Source organism: Macaca thibetana, chromosome 14, assembly GCF_024542745.1.
Source record: "Macaca thibetana thibetana isolate TM-01 chromosome 14, ASM2454274v1, whole genome shotgun sequence".
Lineage (NCBI taxonomy): Eukaryota > Metazoa > Chordata > Mammalia > Primates > Cercopithecidae > Macaca > Macaca thibetana.
Genome location: NC_065591.1, coordinates 9,364,059 through 9,381,003, shown reverse-complemented (window position 1 = coordinate 9,381,003; position 16,945 = coordinate 9,364,059). Strand labels below are relative to the sequence as shown.

Sequence of the window (16,945 nt, the reverse complement as noted above, 5' to 3'; positions counted from 1 at the left end):
TGCTTGAACCAAGGAGGCGGAGGTTGTAGTGAGCCAAGATTCTGCCACTGCAATCCAGCCTGGGCGACACAGAGTGAGACTCCATCTCCAAAAAAAAAAAAAAAAAAGAAAAGAAAAAAGAAAATGACTTTTTATATAAACAGGGCAAATTTTACTAACCTTAATCCAATTCTGGTGAGATATTGAGGAGATAAGAATTGTATTCGTGACCAGGCATGCTGTGGCTCACGTCTTGTAATCCCAGCACTTTGGGAGGCTGAGGTGGGCGGAACACTTGAGATCAGGAGTTCGAGACCAGCCTGACCAACATGGTGAAACCCAGTTCCTACTAAAAATATAAAAATTAGCCGGGCATGGTGGCGGGTGCCTGTAATCCCAGCTACTCAGGGAGCTGAGGCAGGAGAATCACTTGAACTTGGGAGATGGAGGTTGTGGTGAGCCAATATCATACCACTGCACTCCAGTATGAGCAACAGAATGACTCTGTCTTGGAAAAAAAAAAAAAAAAAGAATTGTACTTGCTTGGTTTATAGAAAGATATGCTTGGCCAGGTGTGGTGGCTCATGCCTGTAATCCCCCTTTCAGAGGCTGAGGCAGGAGGACTACTTGAGCCCAGGAGTTTGAGACCAGCCTGGGCAACACAGTGAGCCCTCGTCTCTATTATTAAAAAAAAAAAAAAAAAAAAAAAAAAAAAAAAAAAAGCCAGGTATGGTGGCTCACACCTGTAGTAGTCTCAGCACTTTGGGAGGCTGAGTTGAGTAGATCACTTGAGGTCAGGAGTTCAAGATGAACCTGGCCAACCTGGTGAAAGCCCACCTCTACTAGAATACAAAAATTAACCGGGTGTGGTGGTGGTGTCTGTAATCCCAGCTACTCCGGAGGGTGAGGCAGGAGAATCGCTTGAACTCGGGAGGCAGAGGGTGCAGTGAGCTGAGATCATGCCATTGCACCCCAGCCTGGGCAACAAGAGCAAAACTCTGTCTCAAAAAAAGAAAAAGAAAAAAGAAAATGAAACTAAGTGCTGATTTCCCCGTAACATGTTAGGGAAGCCTACTCTAAGTAAGTGACTAAGTTCTAAAGGAAGAATATGAGCTAGTGAGGCACAAATGGAGAGTGGATGGGGGGTCAGGGGTGGGTAGAGGAAATAGCAGGTACAAGAGTACTCAGTTGAGAAAAAGCATGGCACTTTCAAAAGAGAGAAGTACAGTAACTCGAACACAGCGGGCAAGAAAGACAGTGCTACAAGGTGAGACTATACATATAAGTGAGTTCGTCAGCACATATCTGAGACCCTACAGTGCATCAGGCGCTGTTCTGGGCACCAATACGGTAAGTAACAAGAGAGACATGATCCCTTGTCTTTAAGGGCTTACATTTCAGGAGGTGTGGAGAGCAACATTCAACATATAAATAGATAAATAAATATAAATTGAGGTACTCTAAGTAGCATGAAGAAAATAATATTTGGTTTTATTTAGGATGACTAGAAGGCTGCTTTAGCTAGTATGGCCAATGATGGCCTTTCAGAAGAGATCACAACTGCTAGAGGCCTTCATGGAAAGGAGCAACGATCATGGGGAAAAGCATTCCAAGCAGAAAAACCAGCAAGTGCAGATGTCTGTGATGAATTTAATGGACAGAAAGGTCAGTGTGGCTAGAACATTGAAAATGAAGACAGAGAGGAGGGAGATGAAGACAGAGTGTTAGGCAGGGACCAGATCATGTAAAGTTTGTAGGCCATCATAAAAAGTCCAGATTTTATGTTAAGGATCTTATAAAGCGGAGATAAATGATTTGATGCATGCTTTATAAATATCTAAATATCTATTTTAATTTTATTTTAGAGACAAGATTTCTCCCTGGCACCCAGGCTGGAGTACAGTGGCACAATCACAGCTCAGGGCAGCCTCAACCTCCCAAGCTCAAGCAATCCTCCCACCTCAGCCTCCCAAATAGCTGGGACTGCAGGTGCCCACCACCATACCCAGCTAATTTTTGCAGAGATGGGGTTTCACTATGTTGCCCACGCTGGTCTCGAACTCCTGAGTTCAAGTGATCTGCCCACCTCAGCTTCCCTAAATGCTGGGATTACAAGCATGAGCCACCAGGCTTGGTCCAAAATATCTAAACATCTGGTGACTGAAAGGAAGATGAACTGTAAAGGGACAGGATGAGAAGCAGGGAGACCAGTTAAGAAGCTTCTATAGTCGTCCAGGAGAAAGATGCTGCTGATTTGGACTTGGGATTTTAGAAATTAGTAAATAGTTAGATGTGAGATATATTTTAGACTAACTAATGGACTAGATGTGGGAATCAAGGATGGCTCTCAGGTTTTTTGCCTTTGCAATTAGGTAGACAATGGTACATATTCTACTGAGATGGGGAATAATTCTAGGGAAAGAGATTTGGGGTGGGAAGGAGCAGGGGAAATTAGTAGTTGTGTTTTAAGTCTAAGAGGCCTATGAGACATCCAAGTGGATATACTGAGGAGGCAGTCTCCTAATGTGTAAGGGACAGAAATCAGGACGGAAATATACATTTGAGTCACCAGTGTTTAGATGGTATGTGAAACTACTGGAATAGATGATGAGATCATCTAGGGAGAAATTATAGAGAAGGGATGAGGGCCTTCCTTATAAGCCAGGTTACGGATTGTGGAATCTATTGTAAGAACAATCAGAAGGCACTGAAGGGTATAATAAAAAAATGGTATGACCAGATGGCTGTGACTTTAAAAAAAAAAAAAAAAAAAAAATCCCTCCTGGCTGCAATGTGGGAAACAACCCGGAACAAGAACAGATGAAAGGAGACCAGCTAGGAGCCTCCTACAGCTCAAGGCAGAAGCTGATAGTAGCCTAGTCTAGAGTGATAAAAGTAAAGATGAGGAAAAGTGGACTGATTTGGAAGATGCTACTCAGGAGGCTGAGGCAGGCAAGACTCCGTTTTTTTTTTTTTTTTTTTTTTTTTTTTTTTTTTTGAGACCAAGTCTTGCTCTGTTGTCCAGGCTGGAGTGTAGTGGTGCGATCTTGGCTGCAACCTCCGCCTCCCGGGTTCGAGCAATTCTCCTGCCTCAGTAATGACTTGGTGACTTTATAAGGGGAGAGAGAGCAATGACTCCTGGTTGCTTGAGCAACTAACTGAAGAGGTAAAAGCACCATTTCTGAAAACAGAAGCTTTATAAAATAAATTTTTTGTTTTGTTTTGTTTTTGTTTGTTTTTTTTTTTTTGAGACGGAGTCTCGCTCTGTCACCCAGCCTGGAGTGCAGTGGCCAGATCTCGGCTCACTGCAAGCTCCGCCTCCCGGGTTTACGCCATTCTCCTGCCTCAGCCTCCCGAGTAGCTGGGACTACAGGCGCCCGCCACCTCGCCCAGCTATTTTTTTGTATTTTTTTTTTTACTAGAGACGGGGTTTCACCGGGTTAGCCAGGATGGTCTCGATCTCCTGACCTCGTGATCCGCCCGTCTCGGCCTCCCAAAGTGCTGGGATTACAGGCTTGAGCCACCGCGCCCGGCCTATAAAATAAATTTTTGAGGGCAAGAGGTTGAGTCTGTATCTGGACATGCTCAAGTTTGAGATGCCAATGAGATAGCCAAAGAGAGATTCTACATAGACTGCTGGAAACTGGCTTCCTACCTGCAGATGGACACATGAAGGAACTAGAGTTCAAAAAAGGAAAAGATGGGCTGGGCGCAGTGACTCTCACCTGTAATCCCAGCACTTGGGAGGCCAAAGTGGGTGGATCACCTGAGGTCAGGAGTTTGAGACCAGCTTGGCCAACATGATGAAACCCCCTCTCTACTAAGAATACAAAAATTAGCCAGGTGTGGTGGCAGACGCCTGTAATCCCAGCTACTTGGGAGGCTGAGGCAGGTGAATCGCTTGAACCCAGGAGGCGGAGGATGCAGTGAACCCAAATCTTGCCATTGCACTCCAGCCTGGGCGACAAGAGCAAGACTCCGTCTTTTTCACTTTCTTTCTTTTTTTGTTTTGAGATGGGAGTCTCACTCTGTTGCCCAGGCTGGAGTGCAATGGTGCAATCTTGGCTCACTGCAACCTCCACCTCCCAGTTCAAGCAATTCTCCTGCCTTAGCCTCCCGAGTAGCTGGGACTATAGGGGCCCACCACCATACCCGGCTAATCTTTGTATTTTTAGTAGAGATGAGGTTTCACCATGTTGGCCAGGATAGTCTCAATCTCCTGCCCTCATGATCCACCCGCCTTGGCCTCCCAAAGTGTTGGGACTGCAGGCGTGAGCCACCATTTCCGGCCAACTCTATCTTAAAAAAAGAAAGAAAAGAAAAGAAAAGAAAGAAAAAGAAAAGGATGTTCAGCAAAGTATACCTGTTAGAATCTTTCTGTCCACTTGCCCAGATGCCAAGTTTCAATCAAGGCTCTGGGGAGCAGCACAGAGATCTCAGTGCCGTGACTCATATTTACTTGCAAGGTGCAATCAGGCATTTGAAAGCCAGAAACTCATTCAAATTAAGACATGATGTGACAGGCAATGTTTCAATGGAAAAAATCTTGTTTTCATGGCAACTGCTAGGCCGGGGTTGGAGGGTGAGTATAGATCAGAGGAGCACTTTAGTTCCTGGGGAAAGTGTGTGGTAAGAAGGTGGGGTGTGGCCGGGCACAGTGGCTTACGCCTGTAATCCCAACACTTTGGGAGGCCGAGGTGGGTGGATCACCAAGGTCACAAGTTCGAGACCAGCCTGGCCAACATGGTGAAACCGTCTCTACTAAAAACACAAAAATTAGCCGGGTGTGGTGGTGGGCGCCTGTAATCCCAGCACTTTGGGAGGCAGAGGCGGGTGGATCACTTGAGGTCAGGAGTTCAAGACCAGCCTGGCCAACATGGTGAAACTCCGTCTCTACCAAAAATACAAAAACTAGCCAGGCATGCCTGTAATCCCAGCTACTCAGGAGGCTGAGGCAGGAGAATCGCTTGAACCCGGGAGGCGGAGGTTACAGTGAGTCAAGATCATGCCACTGAACTCTAGCCTGGGCAACAGAGCAAGACTCGGTCTCAAAAAAAAATAAAAAAGAAGGAAGAAGAAGAAGGAGGAGGAGGAGGAGGAAGGAAGAAGAAGAAGGAGGAGGAGGAAGGAAGAAGAAGAAGAAGAAGAAGAAAAAGAAGAGAGAAAGAAGAAAGAAAGAAGAAGAAAGAAAGTAGGAGGAGGAGGAGGAGAAGGAGAAGGAGGAGGAGGAGGAGAAGGAGGGAGGGAGTTGGCGGGAGGAGGAGGAGGAGGAGGGAGAGGCGCTGGGTGTGGAGTGGGGAAAGGGGAAAGAAGAAGGAAGAAGGAAGAAGGAGGAGGAGGAGGAGTTGGGAGGAAGTTGGGGGGGGGGAGGAGGAGGAGGAGGGAGTGGCGCTGGGTGTGGAGTGGGGAAAAGGGAAAGAAGAAGGAAGAAGGAAGGAGAAGGAGGAGGAGGAGGGAAGAAGAAGGAGGAGGAGGAGGAAGAAGGAAGAAGAAGAAAAAAGAAAGAAAGAAGAAAGAAGGAGGAGAAGGAGAAGGAGGAGAAGGAGAAGGAGAAGGAGGAGAAGAAGGAGAAGAAGGAGAAGGAGAAGGAGGGAGGGAGTTGGGGGGGGGAGGAGGAGAAGGAGGAGGAGGAGGGAGAGGCGCTGGGTGTGGAGTGGGGAAAGGGGAAAGAAGAAGGAAGAAGGAGGAGGAGGAGGAGGAAGAAGGAAGAAGAAGAAAAAAGAAAGAAGAAAGAAAGAAGAAAGAAGGAGGAGGAGGAGAAGGAGGAGAAGGAAGAGAAGGAGAAGAAGGAGGAGAGAAGGAGAAGAAGAAGGAGGAGAAGGAGGAGAAGAAGGAGAAGAAGGAGAAGGAGGGAGGGAGTTGGGGGGAGGAGGAGAAGGAGGAGGAGGAGGGAGAGGCGCTGGGTGTGGAGTGGGGAAAGGGGAAAAAGAAGAAGGAAGGAGGAGGAGGAGGAGGAGTTGGGAGGGCGTTGGGGGGGGGGGGAGGAGGAGGGAGTGGCGCTGGGTGTGGCGTGGGGAAAGGGCAGTCTCTGGAGTCGGCGGATGACAGGGATCCCGGACTCTGTGCCGGTCACTCGCCCGAGGGAAGGGGCAGAGGCCTGGAACTCCCCAGTCTCCCTCGCACTCTCCCGGCCTGCAACCCGCGCCAGTCCCGCGGCCTCCCCGTGGGAGCCCTGCAGTGGCACGGCCTGCACCCTGGGCGAGCTTGCTGGGTGTCCCGGGAGCCCGGCGCTGAGAATGGGACCTCAGGGGGCAGGGGGGACTGCACTTTGGCGGCAGAGGGTGGGGCCCGGCCCTGAAACTTCCCTCAGAAATAACAGAAACGCAAAGGCAACTTCCCGAGGGCCCCGGGCTGTCGTGTGCCGTTACCTCAGCCCCAGGCGGCTCCAGGCTCGGCCAGGCTGTGTTTCACACACTGACTAGGAGTCCTTCGGCCTCAGAAAAGTGGCCCCGCCCAGCATACCCACTAATAAGTGCTCTCTGAAAAGGGCGGGCGCCAACCTCGAAGGAAGTCAGCTCTAGGGACTGGCTCGCCTGCTCCTCAGCGACTTCGGAGCTCGTGAAGCGCGCCCGCCAGGCCTTATGCGCACGCGCAGGCCTGGCCGTGGTCTGCGCGTGCGCATTTCATTGTCGCTGCCGAGGACGCGCGCGGCCCCACCCACCGGATGTCCTGTCGCCTTCAGGTCCCTCCCGGATTTACCAGTCCATTGTTTATTTCGCGCCTGCTTTCGCGTGGTCTCGTGGGGAACTAGCGACTGCGGAGTCCTTAACAGTCATAACAGTCCTGTGTGTGCTGTTATGCAGGGCACCTTCCTTTATTCCTCGGCGACATGTTCTGCAGCAGGCATTAATGTCCCAAATTTAGGATCGCTTGAGCTCAGGAGGCCGAGGCTGCAGTGACCTGAGATCGCGTCACTGCACTCCAGTCTGGGCGACCAAGCGAGACCTGTTACACACACACACACACACACACACACTCCCACTTTTTTTACTTAAATCTTATTTTTCAAAACAGAGACAGGGGCCGGGCGCGGTGGCTCAAGCCTGTAATCCCAGCTCTTTGGGAGGCCGAGGTCAGGAGATCAAGACCATCCTTGCTAACACGGTGAAATCCCGTCTCTACTAAAAATACAAAAAAATTAGCCGGCCGTGGTGGCGGGCGCCTGTAGTCCCAGCTACTCAGGAGGCTGAGGCAGGAGAATGGCGTGAACCCAGGAGGCGGAGCTTGCAGTGAGCTGAGAGTGGGCCACTGCACTCCAGCCTGGGCGACAGAACAAGACTCCATCTCAAAAGAAAAAAAAAGAGACAGGGGCCCTGCGCGGTGGCTCACGCCTGTAATCCCAGCACTTTGGGAAGCCAAGGTGGACGGATCACCTGAGGTCAGGAGTTCGAGACCAACCTGGCCAATATGGTGAAACCCTGTCTCTATTTTGTAGAAATACAAGATCAGCCAGGCGCGGTGGCTCACTCCGGTAATCTCAGCACTTTGGGAGGCTGAGGCAGGCACATCATAAGGTCAGGAGATCCAGACCATCCTGGCTAACACTGTGAAACCCTGTCTCTACTAAAAATACAAAAAATTAGCCAGGCGTGGTGGCAGGGGCCCGTAGTCCCAGCTACTCGGGAGGCTGAGACAGGAGAATGGCATGAACCTGGTAGGCGGAGCTTGCGGTGAGCTGAGATTGCAAGATTGTGCCACTGTTCTCTAGCTTGGGCAACAGAACAAGACTCCATCTCAAACAAAACAAAAACAAGATTAGCCAGGCATGGTGGGGCACACCTGTAATCCCTGCTACTCAGAAGGCTGAAGCACAAGAATCTCTTGAACCCGGGAGGCAGAGGTTGCAGTGAGCTGAGATCCAAAACAAAACAAAAACAAGATTAGCCAGGCATGGTGGCACACACCTGTAATCCCTGCTACTCAGGAAGCTGAAGCACAAGAATCTCTTGAACCCGGGAGGCAGAGGTTGCAGTGAGCTGAGATCACGCCATTGCACTCCAGCCTGGGCAGCAAGAGCAAAACCCTGTCTCAAAAATAAAAAATAAAAAAAAAATCGCGGGGGGGAGGGCCAAGCGCGGTGGCTCACATCTGTAATCCCAGCACTTTGGGAGGCTGAGGCAGGCAAATCACGAGGTCAGAAATTCAAGACAAGCCTGGGCAACATGGTGAAACCCCATCTCTACTAAAAATACAAAAATTAGAGTTGGGCATGGTGGCCGCGTGCCTGTAATCCCGGCTACTCTGGAGGCTGAGGCAGGAGAATTGCTTGAACCTGGGAGGCAGAGGTTGCAGTGAGCCGAAATCACACCACTGCAGTCCAGCCTGGGCTACAGAGCGAGGCTCCATCTCAAAAAAAAAAAAGAAAAAGGAAAAGAAACAAAGAAACTGCAGAGCAGTTGTCCAGAGTGGCTGTACCATTCTACACTCCTGCCAGCAGAGTGTGAGAGTTGCTCTGCATCCTTGTCAGCACTTGATATTTTCAGTTAAAAATTTTTTGCCATCCTAATAGATGTGTAGTGGTATCTAGTTATAGATTTAATTTGCATTTCCCGAACGACTAATAACGTTGAGCACCATTTTTATGGGCCCTTGGGATTCTTGAGAATTAATAAACCTATACCCTAACTCAGAAACAATTTACAGTGCTAAAGAGACTCACATGGATTCAGACTTAGCCTGCCATACTGGAACATTTCAACAGCAATGCTCGCAGATGACAACAAAATTCAAAGCACATATACCAGATCTGTCAAGCCAGCCAGCACATGGCAAAAGCCTGGCAACAAAAAATAGCATGCTGTGTGTGTGTCTGTCTCCAAGAAGTTCAGTATCACTTAAATATAAGAAACAGGTGGCCGGGTGTGGTGGCTCACACCTGTTATCCAAGCACTTTGGGAGGTGGAGGTGGGCAGATCACCTGAGGTCAGGAGTTCAAGACCAACCTGGCCAACATGGTGAAACCCTGTCTCTACTAAAACAAACAAACAAACAAACAAAACACAAAATTAGCCAGGCGAGGTGGCATGCACCTTAATCCCAGTTGGAGGCTGAGGCAGGAGAATCACTTGAAATCGGTGGGTGCAGGTTGCAGTGAGCTGAGATTGTGCCATTGCACTCCCGCCTGGGCCAAAAGAGCAAAACTTCATCTCAAAAAAAAAAAAAAAAAAGAAAAGAAAAGAAAGAAAGAAACAGGTGTGGAGTGGCAGGAGATAGGGTTGAGTGGGGACACAGGAGCTAGACTATGAAGAAGCTTGTGCTGAGGTAATTGAATTTATCCCTACAGCAATAAGATGCTTTTAAAAGTTGGATTTTGGTTTCAGAAAAATGTTCCTGAGGCCAGGTGCGATGGTTCACACTTGTAATCCCAACACGTTGGGAGGCTGAGACAGGAGGATCTCTTGAGGTCAGGAGTTCAAGACTAGCCTGGGCAACACAGTAAGACTTCATCTCTACAAAAAATAAAAAAATTAGCCAGATGTGGAAGTGCACGCTCGTATTCCCAGCTATTCGGGAGGCTGAGGGGGAAGATTGCTTGAGCCCAGGGATTCAAGGCTGCAGTGAGCTGTGATCATGCCACTGCAGTCTGGCCTGGGGGACAGAGCAAGACCCCCGCACCCCCACACCCCCCCGCCGCTAAAAAAAAAGTTCCTGGAACCCTGGCTGCTTCATTTTCATTTTCTGCCTATTTATTCTTTCTTATTGTTCAAGGCCCAGCCCAAATGCCACCTCCTCTGAGAAGCCCTCTGTAATCCCCCTAGCCAGAAGATCAGGTCCTTTTTTTTTTGCCTTTCCTTGTATTGACTGGCCAGTCTGCCTAGAGGGTGGGAACTGTAATTTACCCCACTTTGGGCTTTGTTTTTTTTGAGACGGAGTCTTGCTCTGTCACCCAGGCTGGAGTACAGTGGCGCGATCTTGGCTCACTGCAAGCTCCGCCTCCCAGATTCACGCCGTTCTCCTGCCTCGGCCTCCTGAGTAGCTGGGACTACAGGCACCTGCCACCACACCTGGCTAATTTTTTGTATTTTTAGTAGAGATGGGGTTTCACCATGTTAACCAGGATGGTCTCGATCTCCTGACCTTGTGATCTGCCAGCCTTGGCCTCCCAAAGTGCTTGGATTACAGGTGTGAGCCATGGTGCCGGCCACTTCTTATGTGGCTTGACAAGGGATCTAGCACATAGAAGGTGCTAATCCATGTTTGATGAATGTCGATGAATTTTCAAATGAAGGAAGTTTACTGGGCAATCCAGCTCTGGAGTCCTGTCAGATTACACCAGTATTAGTTCTCAAACTAGGGCATGCATCAGAACTACCTAGAGGGCTTGTAGATTGCTGGACCAAGCCCCCAAGTTTCTAATTTGGTAGATCTGGGGGTCTGAGGATTTGCCTTTTGAACAAGTAAGTTCCCAGGTGCTGCTGCTGCTGGCAGAAGGAACCATAGTCAGATAAACTTTGGATGAAACAGTCCCTACATGTGGCTGTGGGTACAGTTCAGGTGCTTCTCAGAATCAAGCTCTGGCCTGGACACTCTCAAGGGACCATCATTCCTGTGCTTTATCACAACCATCTGACCACCAGACCCTCCAGCGGATGTCTTTGGTCTTGACTACTGTCCCACTCCTTTGACCTGGAGGCAGGATTACTTTACCCTCTCCTGGTCCCTTTATTTATTTATTTATTTTGTTTATTTATTTTTGAAACAGAGTATCACTCCTTCGCCCAGGTTGGAGTGCAATGACACGATCTTGGCTCACTGCAACCTCTGCCTCCTGGGTTCAAGCAATTCTCCTGCCTCAGCCTCCCAAGTAGCTGGGATTACAGGCACCCACCACCACATCCAGCTAATTTTTTTTGTATTTTTTGTAGAGATGGGGTTTTGCCATGTTGGCCAGGCTGGTCTTTAACTCCTGACCTCTGCCGATTCACCCACCTCGGCTTCCCAAAGTGCTGGGATTACAAGCGTGAGCCACCGTGCCTGGGCTATTTATTTATTTATCTATTTGAGACGGTGTCTCACTGTTGCTCAGGCTGGAGTGCAGTGGTGCAATCTCGGCTCACTGCAACCTCGGCCTCCCAGGTTCAAGCAGTTCTCCTGCCTCAGCCTCCCAAGTAGCTGGGATTACAAGCATGCACCACCACTCCTGGCTAATTTTTGTATTTTTAGTAGAGATGGGTGTTCACCATGTTGGCCAGGCTAGTCTTGAACTCCTGACCTCAGCTAATCTGCCCGCCTCGGCCTCCCAAAGTGCTGGGATTACAGGCGTGAGCCACTGTGCCCGGTCCTCTCCTGGTCCCTTTTTCCCAGGGACTCCCAGAAAGGCTTCTCATAGGGGCCCTGGTCACACAGTCACATTCTATAACTGGCTTTCCTCCCCCTAAGCAGTTCAGTCTAAGAGCCTCAGAGGACAAAAGAAATCCTGTCCTAGGAAGGGCCTAGCACATACAGAGGAAGAATGGGGTGCTGGGAATAGGGCCCCCATTAACTGCCAGCCCCTGAAGTTCTTAGGGAAATGCTCCGCAGACCCATGATCTCCTGGAGAGGATCAGAACCAGGTCTTGTTCCTTAGAGAGCTGCTGCTGCTTCTTGGGCCTGTGCAGCTTCCTAGCCTCCAAGGCTGAGCGAAGGAGCCATTTAATCAATAGCTCCATTTCCTGCAGCACCTGGGGCTCCCCAACCCCTATCACCTCCCTTTGGGCTTCCCAGGTCAATTACCTGCCAAGCAACGGGCCTCAGCTCAGAAAAGCTGGCCAACCAGAGACTGGTCTGACGGGGCCATGGGGAGTTGAAATGATCTGACTTAGAGAGGCAACCCTGGGGGTGGGCGCAGGGGGGTCTGCCCCCACCCCTAAGGCAGTGTAATTTAGTCTTCAGTTCACCACTCCCTCTCTGTGTGTTGGGTGTCTGGCTCACAGTAAGGCTGTGAAACCCAGTGACCATCCAGATATGAGCCTTGTGGAGCTTGAGGAGGTGATAGAGTGGGATAGGTTTGCTCAAAGAGGCCTCCAAATCCTTCCAGGCTCAGCCCAGACCTTGAAGGCCTTTGTGCAGTTTTAGCAACAGGAGTTGATTCCTGTGGTTGGTGGCTGTCACAGGACAGAAGCAGAGGACACCAGGAAGGAGGTGAAACTTCCAAGAAGGAGGTGAATCACTAACCCAGGAGTCCCCTCCCAAACCACAGAGATCCTTCAGAAGAGCTCTCTTTGGCGACCTTTTGTGTTTGAATGTAACTCAAAATACCGGGTTGTTAGAGGCTCAAGTGTTCCCAAGAATCGTCCATGGAAACTGTTCTAGACACTGGGTCCAGGCCCACCCCAGGGAGTCAGATTCAGGAGTCTTGGCATGATTGAGAGATCTGTCCTAGGTTATTTTTACCCTGACTGGAGTCTCTTCCCTGTCCACTGCCTCACTAGATAAACAGAGGCCAAGACACAAGGAGGAAAGCTTGCAAGGGCCTGGGCACGCTGTCGGATGTAGTGGAGGCAGGACTGGCCTCTCTGGAGAGACTTCAGCATTCTCCGCTTTGAAAAATGGGGCTGTAGACCTTTTTAAATGGCATGCATTTCTGCAGGAACACACACACAGACACTTACAGTCCCCAAGGAATAGTCTCTCCTACAGGATGGGAATGCCCCCAGAGGGCACTGAACCACTAACCCAAGAGGAAAGATCTCAGATTCCTTCTTGCCTCAGGTACCCTGTATCAGACCTGAGATTTTTCCTTCAATCTTCCCTGAGTACAGGCTCTGATCTGTCCATGGTTCTGATTTTAAATGGATTTCACTTGGGGGCAAGTCATGAGTTCTTTCATTCATTTGGAGCAGCTAACATTTACTGAACACTTACTATGTGCCAGGGACTGTGAGCTACTTCTTACATGCAACCCGCTTTTTCCAAAGTAACCAGACATAATAGAAAAAAACCACAGGTCAGGCCGGGTGCGGTGGTTCATGCCTGTAATCCCAGCACTTTGGGAGGCCGAGGCAGGCACATCATGAGGTCAGGATATCGAGACCATCCTGGCTAACACAGTGAAACCCGTCTCTACTATAAATACAAAAAATTAGCCGAGCGTGGTGGCAGGCGCCTGTAGTCCCAGCTACTTGGGAGGCTGAGGCAGGAGAATGGCATGAACCCAGAAAGCAGAGCTTGCAATAAGCCGAGATTGTGCCACTGCACTCCAGCCTGGGCGACAGAGCGAGACTCTGTCTCAAAAACAAAACAAAACAAAACAAAAACCCACCACAGATCATAAATGTGTAGCTCAGTGAATTTTCTTTTTCTTTTTCTTTTTTGAGATGGAGTCTCACTCTGTTGCCCAGGCTGGTCTTGAACTCTTGGGCTCAAGCCATCCTCTCACCTGGCTTCCCAAAGTGTTGGGATTACAAGTGTGAGCCACCATGCCTGTCTGAACATATACTTTTCTATTATACCTTTTGTATTAGTTTTCACACTGCTGACAAAGGCATACTTGAAACTGGAAAGAAAAAGAGGTTTAATTAGACTTACAGTTCCACATGGCTGGGGAGGTCTCAGCATGGCGGGAGGCAAAAGATACTTCTTTTTTCTTTTTTTTTTTTTTTTTTTTTTTTTTTGAGATGGAATCTCGCTCTGTCGCCCAGGCTGGAGTGCAGTGGCCGGATCTCAGCTCACTGCAAGCCCCGCCTCCCGGGTCTATGCCATTCTCCTGCCTCAGCCTCCCGAGTAGCTGGGACTACAGGCGCCCGCCACCTCGCCCGGCTAGTTTTTTGTATTTTTTAGTAGAGACGGGGTTTCACCGTGTTAGCCAGGATGGTCTCGATCCCCTGACCTCGTGATCCGCCCGTCTCGGCCTCCCAAAGTACTGGGATAAGATACTTCTTACATGACAGCAGCAAGAGAAAAATGAGGAAGCAGCAAAAGCAGAAACCCCTGATAAACCCATCAGATCTCATGACACTTACTCACTATCACGAGAATAGCACAGGAAACACAGACCCCCATGATTCAATTACCTTTCCCTGAGTCCCTCCCACAACAGGCGGGAATTCTGGGAGATACAATTCAAGTTGAGATTTGGGTGGGGACACAAGCAAATCATATCACCTGTCTACATTATACATTCTATCTTTGTCTATACACACACACATATATATTGGGTGGACTGTAGGTGGGTACCTTTTTAAATCTCCATTTTCCAGATGAGAGAGCTGAGTCTTGAAGTTGAGTGAGGAAATAATAGAGCTGGGACTCGAACCTAATCCTATCTGACCCTGGAGTCTATGCTGTCTAACCATCATGCTCCACTGCCTCCGAAAGCACAGGCTTTTTAAAAGTACTCATTGGCCGGACACAGTGGCTCATGCCTGTAACCGCAGAACTTTGGGAGGCCGAGATGGGAGAATCGTTTGAGGCCAGGAGCTCAAGACCAGCCTGGTCAACACAGCAAGACCCCATCTCTAACGAAAATTTAGAAAGTGAAAAATTAAAAAATAAAAGTATTCATTATGTGTTGGCCAAGTGTGGTGACTCACACTTGAAAATCTAGCACCTTGGGAGGCCGAGGAGGGAGAATCACTTGAGCCTTGGAGGTCAAGGCTATAGTGAGTTGTGTTTGTGCCATTGCACTCCAGCCTAGGCCTCCCTGTCTCAGTAATAATAATAATAATAATCATTGTGTGCCACACTGGTGCTGTCATTGAGGGCGATAAGAGGGTAGCAAGACGCAGTCACACAAAAAGGGAGATGATAGAAAAGCACATGGTGAGGAAAGCAGGTCACTTTTTTTTTTTTTTTTTTGAGATGGAGTTTCGCTCCTGTTACCCAGACTGGAGTGTAATGGCGTGGTCTTGGCTCACCACAACCTCCGCCTCCTGGGTTCAAGCAATTCTCCTGCCTCAACCTCCCGAGTAGCTGGGATTACAGGCATGCACCAACCACGCCAGGCTAATTTTGTATTTTTAGTGGAGATGGGGTTTCTCCATGTTGGTCAGGTTGGTCTTGAACTCCCGACCTCAGATGATCCACCTACCTTAGCCTCCCAAAGTGTTGGGATTACAGGAGTGAGCCAATGCACTGGGCCTGCAGGTCACTTTTATCTTGGAAAATTACAGGAGGCTTCCTGGAGGAAGGAGCATTTGAAGAGGAAGGATGGGGGCAAATTCTGGGCATGAAGGAGTGATAAGGGAAAGACTATCAGGCTGAGAGCTCTGGGTGCACAAGAAGACACAGGCTGCAAAGGCCCTCAGAGGTCATCCTGCCCATCTCTCATTGTCCACCAACCTACTGATGGCTTCCAAATTTATTTATCCAGTTCTGACCTTTCCCAGACTCCAGACTCTTATTTAAAACAGTTGGATGTCAAATAGGTATCTCAAATTTAACATGGCCAAAACAGGGCTCCTGATCCCCACCATGAAACCCCAAACTGCTCCTCTTCCAGCCTTTCTTGTTTTTTGGCACTACCAGTTGCTCAGGTCCCAAATCTCAGAGTCATCCTTCCTTCCTCCCTTTCACCACACTCAATCCATGAGCATATCCCATCAGCTCTATCTGTAAGGCACACCCTGAATCCGACCACTTCTTTTTTGTTAATTTTTGATTTTTGTGAATACACAGTAGGCGTGCATGAGATGTTTTGATATAAACATGCAATGCACAATAATCACATCATGGAGAATGAGGTATCCACCCCTCAAGCATTTATCCCTGGTGTTACAAACAACACAATTACACTCTTTTAGTTCTTTCCAAGTGTACAATTAAATGATTATTGACTATAGTCACCCTACTATATGCTATCAAATAGTAGGTCTTATTTGTTCTATTTTTTTTTTAATCTCTTAAATCATTTTAATCATTTAATCAATCTCTTTAATCATTCCCACCTCCCCCCACCCACCCCCAATCCTCTTCTTAGCCTCTGGTAATCATCCTTCTACTCTCCATCTCCATTAGTACAATTATTTTGAGTTTTAGATCCCACAAATAAGTGAAAACATGTGATGTTTGTCTTTCTGTGCCTGGCTTATTTCACTTAACATAATGATCTTCAGTTCCATCCATGTTGCAAATGACAGAATCTCATTCTTTTTATAGCTGAATAGTACTTCATTGTGCATATGTACCACATTTTCCTTATCCATTCTTCTGTTGATGGACACTTAGGTTGGTTCCACATCCTGGCTATTGTGAACAGTGCTGCAACATGAGAGTGCAGATATTTCTTCGATATACTGATTTCCTTTCTTTTGGATCTATACCCAGCAGTGGGAGTGCTGGATCATATGGTAGCTCTATTTTTAGTTTTTTGGGGAACCTCCAAACTGTTCTCCATAGTGGTTGTACTAATTTACATTCCCACCAACAGTGTTCAAGGGTTCCCTTTCTTGCACATCCTCGCCAGCATTTGTTATTGACTGTCTTTTGGGTATAAGCCATTTGAACTGGGGTGGGGTGGTATCTCATTGTAGTTTTCATTAGCATTACTCTGATGATTGACGATGTTAGCACCTTTTCATATGTCTATTTGCCATTTGTATATCTTCTTTTGAGAAATGTCTACTGGAATCTTTTGCCTCCCCCCACTTTTTTTTTTTTTTTTTTTTTTTTGAGACGAAGTCTCGCTCTGTCTCCCAGGCTGGAGTGCAGTGGCATGATCTGAGCTCACTGCAACCTCTGCCTCCTGGGTTCACACAATTCTCATGCCTCAGCCTCCCAAGTAGCTGGGATTACAGACACATGCCTCTCAAAGTGCTGGGATTACAGGCACCCGCTACCACACCTGGCTAATTTTTGTAGTTTTGGTAGAGACAGGGTTTCGCCATGTTGGCCAGACTGGTCTCGAATTCCTGACTTCAAGTGATCCGCCCGCCTCGGCCTCCCAAAGGTCTGGGATTACAGGCGTGAGCCACTGTGCCCAGCCTTTTTGCCCATTTTTAAATCAGATTATTAGGTTTCTTTCAGGAAAATAGGAAGAAAATTTTAAAAG

The 16,945-nt window shown here is 48.4% G+C and overlaps 4 protein-coding genes across 14 annotated transcripts in view; 3 read left to right on the top strand and 1 right to left on the bottom strand.

Moving 5' to 3' along the window:
* Positions 1-6,545, bottom strand: part of MAJIN (membrane anchored junction protein) — a 35,770-nt gene extending 29,225 nt beyond the window's left edge. Inside the window, exon 1 of one of the 2 annotated variants that reach the window (XM_050757309.1) lies at positions 6,348-6,545. The gene's annotated coding sequence lies outside the window, so the exon portion shown is untranslated. The remainder of the gene's footprint in view (positions 1-6,347) is intronic. The other variant, XM_050757310.1, reaches the window with a different exon arrangement.
* The window catches only part of ARL2 (ADP ribosylation factor like GTPase 2), a 218,820-nt gene that overhangs the window by 160,248 nt on the left and 41,627 nt on the right, over positions 1-16,945 (top strand). The window contains exon 1 of one of the 10 annotated variants that reach the window (XM_050757279.1): positions 5,341-5,345. The exons of 7 other annotated variants lie outside the window; for them this stretch is intronic. The gene's annotated coding sequence lies outside the window, so the exon portion shown is untranslated. Of the gene's footprint in view, positions 1-5,340; positions 5,346-5,583; positions 5,589-5,952; positions 5,958-16,945 lie in introns of those variants that run through there. 2 more of the 10 variants (XM_050757277.1, XM_050757278.1) reach the window with 2 other exon arrangements.
* Positions 1-16,945, top strand: part of LOC126935630 (reactive oxygen species modulator 1) — a 94,028-nt gene that overhangs the window by 50,138 nt on the left and 26,945 nt on the right. The gene's annotated exons all lie outside the window — the stretch shown is intronic.
* Positions 6,236-16,945, top strand: part of VPS51 (VPS51 subunit of GARP complex) — a 148,382-nt gene continuing 137,672 nt past the window's right edge. The window contains exon 1 of the mRNA XM_050757121.1: positions 6,236-6,239. The gene's annotated coding sequence lies outside the window, so the exon portion shown is untranslated. The remainder of the gene's footprint in view (positions 6,240-16,945) is intronic.